Source organism: Chelonoidis abingdonii, chromosome 11 (genome assembly GCF_003597395.2).
Source record: "Chelonoidis abingdonii isolate Lonesome George chromosome 11, CheloAbing_2.0, whole genome shotgun sequence".
In the NCBI taxonomy this organism is placed as follows: Eukaryota; Metazoa; Chordata; order Testudines; family Testudinidae; genus Chelonoidis; species Chelonoidis abingdonii.
In genome coordinates this window covers 26,588,175-26,599,667 of record NC_133779.1, presented here as the reverse complement: position 1 = coordinate 26,599,667, position 11,493 = coordinate 26,588,175, and the positions used below count along the sequence as shown (strand labels likewise).

At 46.2% G+C, this 11,493-nt stretch overlaps 1 non-coding gene across 1 annotated transcript; it reads left to right on the top strand.

The window, feature by feature from the left end:
* The first annotated feature begins 2,309 nt into the window (after nucleotides 1-2,309).
* Nucleotides 2,310-2,383, top strand: TRNAT-UGU (transfer RNA threonine (anticodon UGU)). The gene has a single exon. It is a non-coding gene; the product is annotated as a tRNA-Thr (tRNA).
* Nucleotides 2,384-11,493: the final 9,110 nt, after the last annotated feature.

Here is an 11,493-nt window from a genome sequence, read left to right as displayed (position 1 = left end):
ACCGTTGCCTCTCCCAGGCTTCCCCTCCCTGGGTTACCCTGGAAGATCACTGTGATTCAAACTCCTTGATTCTAAAAACAGAGAGGAAAATTCACCTTCCCCCTTCATTCTCTCTCCCGTCCCAGACTCTCCTGAGAGAGAAAGTAATCCTGACACAGACTAATTTCTCTCTTTCTCTCCCCTTCCCTCCTTTCTCCCCACCAATTCCCTGGTGGATCCAGACCCCATCCCTGGGGTCTCACACCAGAATAATAAAAAACAATCAGGTCCTTAAACAAGAAAAACTTTTAATTAAAGAGAGAAAAACAGTAAAAATTATCTTCGTAAATTTAAGATGGAATAGGTGCAGGGTCTTTCAGTTATAGACACTGGAATACCCTCCCAGCCTAAGTATACAAGTACAAATTAAAATCCTTTCAGCAAAATACAAATTTGAACTCCTTCCAGCCAAATGCACATTTGAAAATAAAGAAAACAAACATAAGCCTAACTCACTTTATTTACATAGTACGTACTATTTTGAATATATAAGAGCCTGTATCAGAGAGATTGGAGAGAAACCTGGTTGCACGTCTGATCCCTCCGAGCCCCAGAGAGAACAAACAACCAAACACTAACAGCACACACAAAAACTTCCCTCCCTCAAGATTTGAAAGTATCCTGTCCCCTGATTGGTCCTCTGGTCAGGTGACAGCCAGGTTCACTGAACTTGTTAACGCTTTACAGTCAAAAAGATATAAAGTACTTCTGTTCTATTAACTCCTGCTATCTGTTTATGACAGCTGTGTTGTGCAGAAGAACAAGAACCACATCCAGTTGCAGTTCAGGAGTCTGATGAGCAAAGGCAACTTGTTGCAGGGTAAAGTCACCAGCACTTTGGCTTCTCACATTCAACCAGCAGCTGGGACCCAGGACAAGGCATAGAAGAAGACAGTGGTTGTGAGCAGGAAAATAGCCACCAGAAGCTGGCTAAAGCTGTCAAGATCCCCAGGGAGGTCACTATGCCCATGTCTAGAATGTGGTTGTGAGATTAATGGAAGGAGGGGGCACACGTCAGAGTACTTCAAGCCTAGGGGGCTCCCATCAGCCTAGTGGCTTGCTGATCGCTATTCCACCTATTCCAACAAATGGAATGATGTTGAGTAGATCCTCAAAAGAGAAACTAAACAACTAATTATTCCTCCAGAAAGGTTTTTAATGACTTACGACTATAAAGGCAACACAGACAGAAGAAGAAAACCAGAATTAAAGACCAGCTCTGAGTGAGGATTAATACAAATGGCAAGTTAGACTGGAGACAAGCACAGGTCCAAGTAATATTGTGCATTAACTGCCTGTTCCTGTAAGTGCACATTTGAAAGGTAAATAGTATTGAAAATAGTCACAAGCACACGCAACGCTACTATTACTGACTGCCCAGCAACTTTGCACGTCCTGTAACCGCCCCAACAAACACAATTCTATATGTGATGCTAATACACTGATTCTCTATATTTTACTAACCTGAACCTACCTATGACCTTGTTTAACAACGGATAAACTTTGATTTACTTTTATGATAAACTTGATGGTAACTTTTACTAAAGACAATCACAGCGACTTGTAAAGCTATTATGGTTTATAAACTACTAGCTTCACCAGTGAAGGACATAAATCCACACCGTGTAGAGGTCAAGCAGAGGAGTTTATTGCACACAGTGCTGGCGGAGTGTCACCTGCTTATTAGGCTCAGAGACACTGTCAATCAATTAATTACAGTAGAATATATAGATTTTCCATGGGTGGGGGAAAGTGACAGGGTAGGAACTTCCACACCACAGGACAGGTTTTGCAGAAAGACAAGATAAGCACATTAGCCAATGGTTAACAGGTTACATAACGTCTCCGCCCATGGTCTCAAGTTAACAAGTTATCATTCAATGAATACTTTGATAAAATGTTAGCAGTATAAAATATATATGTTGAATTCCTATTTGGGGTCAACAGGAATGGAGCAACTCCTTTGATTGTCCAACAGGTACATTCCTAGGGGTTAGAGCAAAGAAACCGTGAGAGTATATAGCAATAAAGATTATTTTCTGTGTGTCTAAAGGGAAGGTACTGGTCCCCTTGGAAGAGAGGTGGAAGGATGCCATATCTTATACTGACATGTGCCAAATTTTCACAAATTCAAGGTTGGATCTGTGGGAAGAACATCTCCCTACAGAAGAGACTAAGACAATAGGAACAGGGATTCTTTGTTCAATCTGCAACTCTGAATAAGACACAATTCTTTAGTGTGGGCAGACACTGTATTTTAGTCATAGGCAGGCACCATGGCTTAGCTGGCTAAAGCATCTGTTTTGTAAACAGGAGATCCTGGGTTCAAGTCCCAGTGGTGTCTTGATGACCGGTTGTTGGGGCACCTGCTATTGTCAGAAGACAAAATTCAGAGCTAGATGGGCCTTTGGTCTAGCCCAGTGTGGTTTTTCTTATGCTTTAAATAACACTCACAGGCACTGATAACAGAGTTACTGAAGGTTTGGGAGTTAAGAACTGGTAGATCAGTGGTGGATTCACCCACAAAATGACACACTGCAAAAGAGCTCAGCTCAAACCAACGCAACACAAGCCAGTGCAAAAACCATACAACCTGAAACAATGCGTCAGAGTGCAAAGTGACACTGTGCAAAACAGCTCAGTGTGGGACAACAACACAGCACAAACCCACACAATAGAATCATGTTGTGTTTCACTTCACTTCATAAGTACAGTTGTGTGGCAATTAAATGATGACCCTAAAGTTTCATCAAAGTGTGGGAAATACGGATGTATTTGAGAAAATGGCTTGGAATGAAGGAAGACAAAAAGTTGATGGGTCAAGAGAACAGGCACCTTTTCCCTTTGGTTTGGAACTTCTCTCACAACTACTGGAATGGAAAAGCTAAGCAAATGGGGTTCTATTGTTGCAAAGGAGATTGAAGTGAGGCCAATTTCTCTGGATAGAATTAATGGTAATATCAGGAGTGGGATGTGAAACCACGTCTCCATGCAGAGACCAGAACACCCAAGGGATTTGAAAAAAAGAGTCTTATAACTAGCACTTTAGACCAGTCCACCATCCTGATGCTACAAAGAATGTGACTTATCAACCCTCTTTTTCATTAATAGTTGATGAACTCTTTAGGGCGCTCGAGATGGCACATCTCTTTCAACTCCTAGAGACCTTCTACAGCACAGCTGAATTTTAGACACACTCACCCAGATCTAAAGTTACACGTTTCCCGGAGCTTCCTGAGTTCTATGGTGTTGTAATCTCCTTGCTCACGTTTTAAGTGAACAAAAGATGGGTGCTGGCATTCTGAGAAAGTGATGGTGAACCTCAAAATCCTGCCTTGTGCGCCAGATAGTTAAGCAAACAGCACCCACAACCTCTACCATGATAGCATCCTGTCTGGGAACAACTCAATTACCAACAGCTGGGGTGTGAAATCCTCATTTCTTTGTTGTTCTGTCACTGTAGTCCCCTCTTTCCTATTGCTTGTTGGTATAATCTCTGTCTGGTGCTGTGATTGTTTCAGTCTGTTGTATAATTAATTTGTTGGGTGTAAACCAATTAAGGTGGTGGGGTATAATTGGTTAGATAATTATGTTACAATATGTTAGGATTGGTTAGTTACATTTCAGTAAAATGATTAGTCAAGATAGAGCTAAGCAGAACTCCAGTTTTACTGTATAGTCTGCAGTCAGTCATGGGGGGAATGGGAATGGGAATGGGGGTAGGGGTAGGAGTAGGGGAATTGGGATTGGAATTATGTTTCACTAAGGGGGGGTGAATAGGAATAGGAACAGGGAAGGGGAACAGGGACACAGGCAAGACTTTGTGGCGTCAGAGATGGGAAGGGGGACACTGAGGAAGGAAATTGGAATCATTGGTTGCTGGAAGTTTACCCCAATAAACATTGAATTGTTTGGACCTTTGAACTTCGTGTGTTACTGCTGTCTGGTCACATGAGAAGGACCAGGGAATGGGAGGGTGGTGGGATAAACCCTCTAACAAGTACGTGTTCCAGGGTGTGAAAAACCCCGGAAACAGTATAATTAAGCTGAGCTAAGCCGTGGTTAGATAGTGCTAAGTGAAAGTAAAGATTGTTCTGTCAACATAGCTATTAGAGGGATGGAAAACCCCTCCCTGCATTGTAGCAACTGTCTTCTCCACAGTGCTACAGCAGCATTTTAAGTGTAAACAGCCTCAGAGTGAGACCATATCCTGCTCCATGGATGCTCAGGCACTAAAATGACAGCACTGACAACACACTAGTGCATCCATAGTCAGCAGAATTCAAGCCTGCATGGGGAGACCCCAATGGATTTCTAGTCCATCACCTTAACTACTCAGCCATAACTACTTGATGTACAGCTGCTGCACTACACAGTGATTCTGTTCTCACTGAATTGTCACTTCCAGTTGTTCAGACCAGCTCCCCCAGCACACTCACAGCTGCACATTAGTGTAAGTGTGTCCATGGTGAACAGCAAGAGTTCCTGCCCATTTCCCTTCCGGCTGGAGCACGGTGAGAGTGTGTTTGTGGCTAACGACATTGCTGTAGATTGTTGTTCATTCCCCACACTGACAATTCAGACAGTCCCTTTCCTATTTGAATCTCCACCGTATCATTCCAATAGCCGGGGGCAGGAATTCTCTGGGGCACTGAAATGTTTCAGGGGGTTGATGTATGAATTCAGCCTTGCATTCCATCCCTGATGTTTCATGGACTCACAACAGCAGCGTAAAGAAAGAGCTGAGCCAATTTCTCACTGTCAGAGGTGAAGGTGGCCACGTCCCCTCTGTCTGCCCATTGCCATTTCAGGAGAGAAGGGTTCACTGGAATCGAATGCCCTGGCTCAGACCAGAGACACAAGGAGGTTTTGCTGTTCATGGATCTGTGCAAAGGAAATTGTGTCTCTGTGTGAAATAGAGGCAGGAAATGAAATGTTCACATGGTGGCCCAATGCCCTAACAAATGTGGGTGAAGGACTCAGGCTGGGAAATGATTTTACAGGAGTTCGTATCAATTTATTGCCCTGATTAAAAGCTACGGCTAAAATCTATGGCTAAAAGGCAGCCACTGTTGTTAGTACTTCAACCTGCGTAGGGACACCCGTGTGGGTATCAAGTCCATTACCTTAACCAGGGGTAGTTGATTATTTTATCAAGATCCAAATTTCTTGGTCAAAATATAGTCAATGTCTAGATGTTAGAGAAAATACACTGAAAATTATGAGAAGAATTTAGAAATAATTTCCAGTCACTATGGGCATAACTATGGTGATTGTCTCGTGTTTCACTCTTTGTATCTGGCCCCACCACCGCCTTTCCCTTTAGTCTTGTAGTTTACCAAGGGTAAAACTAAACATCTCTTCAGATACAAGGGAGTGTTTGTGTTCATTCCTGTTAGCTACACAGGGGCTTGTTGTAGCTGCTTTCAATCCTCTGGCTTTTCTGGGATAAGTAACATTTCAGGGTGTTACTGAACTGAAGGAGGAAGATTGTTTTTTCACCGATTATGCATCCTCTTAAAGGTGTTTAAGAATGGAGGATATTATTTTTTAGTGTGAGAATGCATGTACAATTTTAAAGCTTAGGCGCAAAATCTCCGTCAATGCTGCCTAGCCCTCTTTGGATCAAGCAAGTAGGCACTTGTCGCAACCCCTAAACCTTCTGCCTCAAGTCGTCGGGCCATGGGCCAATTGTCGTCAGCAGCAAGGATGTACCCAAATACGACAGGCATTAAAGCCCGTAGACCATCGCAGAGCTGTATGAAGTAAATGCAAGCGTATCATGAAAAGGAGTAAGCAATGCTGGGTGCTCCTCTGTGAAGCCATGTATAGACATGCAAGCCTGTCTCGGACAAAGAAGTAATGTGCCAGCTGAAAACCTCTGCTAACGTAGGGCTCCAGTCCAAGAAACCCGAGGCCCGACAGGTGCTAAGGAACCATTATCAGTGGCTGACATATGTAAGGAAAAAACCAATCTTGAAATCAACACGAGTAAGAGCCCAGACAAAAAGCTAGCCTGTACAGGATCAGTCTAGGAGTTCCGCGGTCAGCTGAGAGGCCTGATCACCACAACTGTCAGCCAGAGGAATCTTCTCCGCGGGCTTTTGCCGGCTCGTAATCGGTCGTATAAAAAAACCACGTCCTAATTCGCTACTGTTGTTTGAATGTTACTACTGCTGTCAGTTACCATTGGAGTGTGGTGGCATAACTATGATGATTGTTTCATGTTTCACTCTTTATATCTGACACCACCACTGCCTTTCCCTTTAGTCTTGTAGTTTATCAAGGGTAAAACTAAACATCTCTTCAGATCCAAGGGAGTGTTTGTGTTCATTCCTCATAGCTATACAGGGGTTTGATGTAGCTACTTTCAATCCTCCGGCTCTGCTGGGATAAGTAACATTTCAGGCTGTCACTGAACTGAAGGAGGGGAGATCATTTTTTGACGTGCTTGGTGCTTGGGCGGCAGCCCTGGTTCCCAGGTTTCTCTCTGTCCAGGCGAAGAAAGTGTTTGTGCAAAATACTGAAGTACCTTAAAGCAGAGAAGGACGGGAAAGGCCATGGCCGACGGTGAGTGGGGCCCAGTATGTACCAGAATAATGGTTCTTTTTTGTGTGATCACTCTGAACACTGACCTTGATCTCCAACTGCCCTTGTGTTTGAATGAGATGTCATCATTGTGCACTCTGGAACTAAACGCTGAAGCAAATGGTGTAACGATGTTGACACTATGATTGAAGGTAATTTATGTTGTAGAAAATGTTAAAAACACTTAGCCAAACGCGCGTCTGCCTGTATAAGGGTTCCCACCGCTCAGTTCCATAGCTCTGCTAGAAAACTACCCTAGTTCTCCTCCTCTGGTGGAACTAAAGGCATCGTCCCCTTGCTGTCCCTTGGCTCTGCTGATTTTCTGGAGGGAGTGGAAGTGGATTTGTATGTGCTGTTTGGAGAAGGGATGCCAGGCCAGTCTCAGGGAACCGAGAACTCCCATCGATCTTCCACCCAACCCAGTGCCCTGCCTGTTCCTAGGCCTCTGTTCCCTCTGCCCTGAGTTTGACTTCTAAACCTAGCGGAGCAGCACGCTGAAAGACAGAGGCAAACTCGGCTGGCAATAGCCTAGAGCAAAGAGAGCAACCAATGCGCCATCTACAGCTCCTCACCCCCCAAACTCCACCCCACCCTCACTGGCTCGGACAGGCAGGCCGACCTCAGGCAGTGTGTGGTACGTATTTTACAACTTCTGCAAGCATCCTACTTTTGCTAACCCACCCCCGTCTCTACCTCCCTTCTTCTGTTTCCTGCCTGCTATTTCACTCTGTGTATAAGGGAAACGGTTGGTTCTGCTTTCACAGCCTGTTCTTTTGCCTTGCTTCCCCCTTTTTGTATGAGAAAGCGTACAGTCTAAGTAGATAAGAGCTATTGTTAATAAATTACTCTCCCTGGCCCAAATGTAACCTCTCCCCGTTACTAAAATAAGCACAGCCATTTGGCTTTAAATCCAATCCTATTGTGTTCTGTTGTCCCCCCCCCCATTAAAACAGTACTCGAACCTTATGTGCCGCAGACAGCACTTTTTGCCAGATGCAGTCATGAGCATAGTTGACTTCCAAGCAGTTAACCTGGGTTCAGTTCCTTGCCAATGCAGTGATGTCATGTTTTCTCTGCTGGGAATTAGTTTAATTTCAGTCACATTGTATCAGTTTATCAATAGATTGAGACAATCAATGTCCTGCAGGTCATTCAACACACAATGGAGGAAGAAAGGGGCAGGACTATCCAATGAGCTGCTGGAGTTATCCTGGTGTTACAATGTTTGGTTTATTTTTTAAAAAAATTCTTTTACTTCTCTCTCCCTTTTAGATTCAGAGCCTTTAAGGTCAGAAGGGACTATGTGATCATCTAGTCCAATCTGCTGCACCTTGCAGGCCAAAAGACCCCACCCACCCACTCCTGGAATAGACGTGGGAGGGGAGACAATTCTGTGCTCTGCCTCTACCCCTGGCAGCACATGGACGACCTCTGCTCCCCTCTCCCCATGGGTGTGGAGAGATGTGCCAGCAGCACTGAGATGGCTCCCTGCCCACTCTACATCCATCCGTTCGTGCCACTCCCAGAAATGGCCAGCATGTCCCGGCATCCACTGGGGCAGGGGAGTGTCTCTATTTACTGCCCCTGCCCCGAGTACCGACTCCGCAGCTCCCATTGGCCAGGAACTGCAGCCAATGGGAGCTCTGGGGGCAGCGCCTGCAGGCAGCGGCACTTGGAGACCCCCCCGGGCCCCACCCACCTAGGAACTGCTGCCACAGGGCTGTGTGTACCAGTCACTTTGGGAGTTGCACTGCCTGGGGTAAGCATCACCCCTCCTGCACCCCAGCCCCCTCCCCCAGAGCAGAGCCAGCACCCCGCACCCACATTTCCTCCCATAGCTTTGTTTGTTTTCCTTTCACCCAGATCCGTCCTTGTCCTGCGCTGCAAGTAGCCATCCCTGGGAAGCCAAGAGGCAGGTGCAGGATTCTACCTCCCAGCAGCCAACCGCACCTCCCTAGGCTTTGCAGAACAAATGGTGGCGCTCTACTAACCCCACTTAGCCGCTCTGAGGCACTTAGCTTCTGCCCTGCCTTCGTCAGTTCGACTTTCCTCTTTTTTCCCATTCCTGTCTCACTCCCTCCTTTGGCAAGTCACACAAAGGAGGCCAGCAGGAAGATCCAGCCTCCATAGGCCAACCTTCCAGGGCAGAGGAGGCCAAGTCACAAGGCTTCAAAAGGTGACTGTCCCAGACCCTCTAGCTTTCCCCTGCTGAAACTAAGGCTTTTTCTCAGCTCATTTCACCACCCTCTGCCATGCAGGGGTTGGAGTTACTGCAGGATAGTCCAGTGGCAGCAATAGAAGCGCCTTGCTGGACAGGCAGAAAAAGTAAACCAACCTGTTTTGAACCAAAGACCTTCTACATGTCAGGCAAATGTGATAACCACTACACTACAGAAGCTGTGCTGCAAGGTTTTCTCCCTCCCTTCATAAGAACATCCACACTGGGTCAGACCAAAGGTCCATCCAGCCTAGTATCCTGTGTGCCAACAGCTTGTGCAGCTCCAGCTTCTCTAGCCTCCAGTGAGGATTCAAAGCTTCTCTGCTCCAGGGGAACCACTGGGGAGGGAGGCAGGGATCCTGCAGGATAAATCTTCCTGCTGGCAGAGCTCCGGTCCCCTTCTCATGGGCACAGGGCATTGCACAGGGCACCCACCACATGCACACACCCCTTTGTGAGGAGAATCAGCTCTGGGATTTTGGAGTCAAACCCTTCCCACCTCGTCCCTATAAACCTTCTCCTGACTTCAGTGAGCGAATGGGGGCGTGAGGGGCTAATGCGGTAACAGCAGCAGTATGGCCATGGGGCTTGGCCAGTGGCTGGGGCCTGTCACCTGAGCATGAACCCAGCCAACCCCAGGACATGGACCCCGGTCACCAGCCCAACCACACCGCGCAGCCGCTGCCATGGCTCCCATTATTGCACGAGCTCCACAGATCATGCTGGGGAGGGCCCCAGCTGCAGGGTAGACGCCCCAAGTCACCTGCAGGCCCACTTCCCGGCTGAACCTGCCACTGCTTGGGCTAAGGTCTGGTGACGAGGCCGCAGTTGTTCTGGGTGAGACTGTCAACTTCCCCCCACCCAATCCAACAGGAACACTGAAAATGAAACCAGCTCGGCCCACAGGGAACAGTCAGTCCAGGGCCTGGTGCATTCTGGAGCAGGACGGTGCAGAGAAGGGGAGATATCACGGGCAGCTCTGACACACTGCACAAACTGCCGTCCGCCGCAGCCCCTGCCTTCTTTACTGGGGGGGGGCCTTTTTTTAGCCCAAGTTTGATCAGCAAATAAATTGAACAATCCTGAATAAATCATTCTCAGCCTGAGTACTCACCACATTCACTAGCATGGGCCACAATTGGAGTATTTCCCCCTCAATTCACACAGAGACACATTCCTTTGCACAGGATCCGTGAAACCAAACGTCCTGCCTAGGGCAATCGATTCCAGTGAGCACCTTCCTCCTGCAATGGCATGGCAGACAAGAGTGGCCACACTGCATCCTGCAGGGTGATATGACTCGGCTTCTCTGGTCGTCTTGCCCTTGTTGTGTTGTAGTCCAGGAACACAAGGGGTGGACACAGGCTGAGTTCATTCACAGCCCCCGAATAGTCCAAGTGCCCTGAAGAAATCCTGACCCCGCATTGGACCCATCCCAGTATGTGCCTTGAGATTTGACTGAAAGGACTGGCTGAATTGTCAGAGTGGGGAATGAACAACAATCTACAGCAATGTCGTTCACACAAACACACTCTCATCCTGCTCCAGCTGGAAGGGAAATGGGCAGGAATTCTCGCTGTTCAGCCAAGGGCACACTTACACTGATGCAGCCATGAGTGTTGTAAGGGTTTATAAACCACCCCCATCCTTTTGGACGAAGCTTTGTAATCCTCCATATAGAGCCTGGTCTTTTCACTGCCTTTAAGAGTTGCTGTCACTGTCATGGATGCTGCATCAGGCTTCTGGTTGAAATAGTACACGAATAGTACCCTGGTGCAGGTCCCTGCCATTGATGACGGGCATCTGTAATCCTAACATAATATAATATTGTAACAAGTAATGCTTTTAGCTTTATTAGTTTATAGGTCCAAGATATCCAGGCCCTAGACTTTAGTGAAACTTAATACAAGCCAAATAATTGTTAAATGAAAGCCATGGTTTTAGTTCTCCAATAGACCTGTTTAGCAACATATCAGGCACTGGGTGTGGAGAAACTAAATATTAAGAAATGGGGTATGAAACACTGACAAAAGAGGAACTAGGAGGGGGACAAGGGGTCCCCTTAAGTGCCAGCTTAGCCTTATGCAATATATAATATAATAGCTAATGCTTGCTTAAGGGAACTCCAAGGAGGGGCTATCAAAATAACCAGCTCAATCACTACCAGAACACTTGAAATATGTTCAACTAGCTTGCTGATATGCAATATTTTAATGACTTTTGCAATTTGTATTTGCAATCAAGGAGTCATAAGACAGTCAATATAATTGCAAAAGAAACAATAGCTGGAAATACCCCAAACTAAACTTACAGTAAATGACCTGCTGACTTGCAAAATTGCATTACCAAAAATGGCAAATAACTTGTGTAATCTATGTGACGTTTTGCGGTTTTAATCTTTATAAGCTTGGTAAAATCTGTAAGGGACAGAGTGGCCTATCTCTTGTGTGAGGTTACGCCGTCTCTCCCTGTATGCATACCTGTAGTCTTGTTTTATCAATAAAGGTGCCTCAGGCTGTCTGATCTAAAATCAACTGGGTGGTGGTCTTTTTCACGACAGTGTGCTGGGGAAGCTGGTCTGAGCAAACAATGGAAGTGACAATTCAGTGAGAACAGAATCATCGTGTAGTGAAACAAGCAGATGTCAA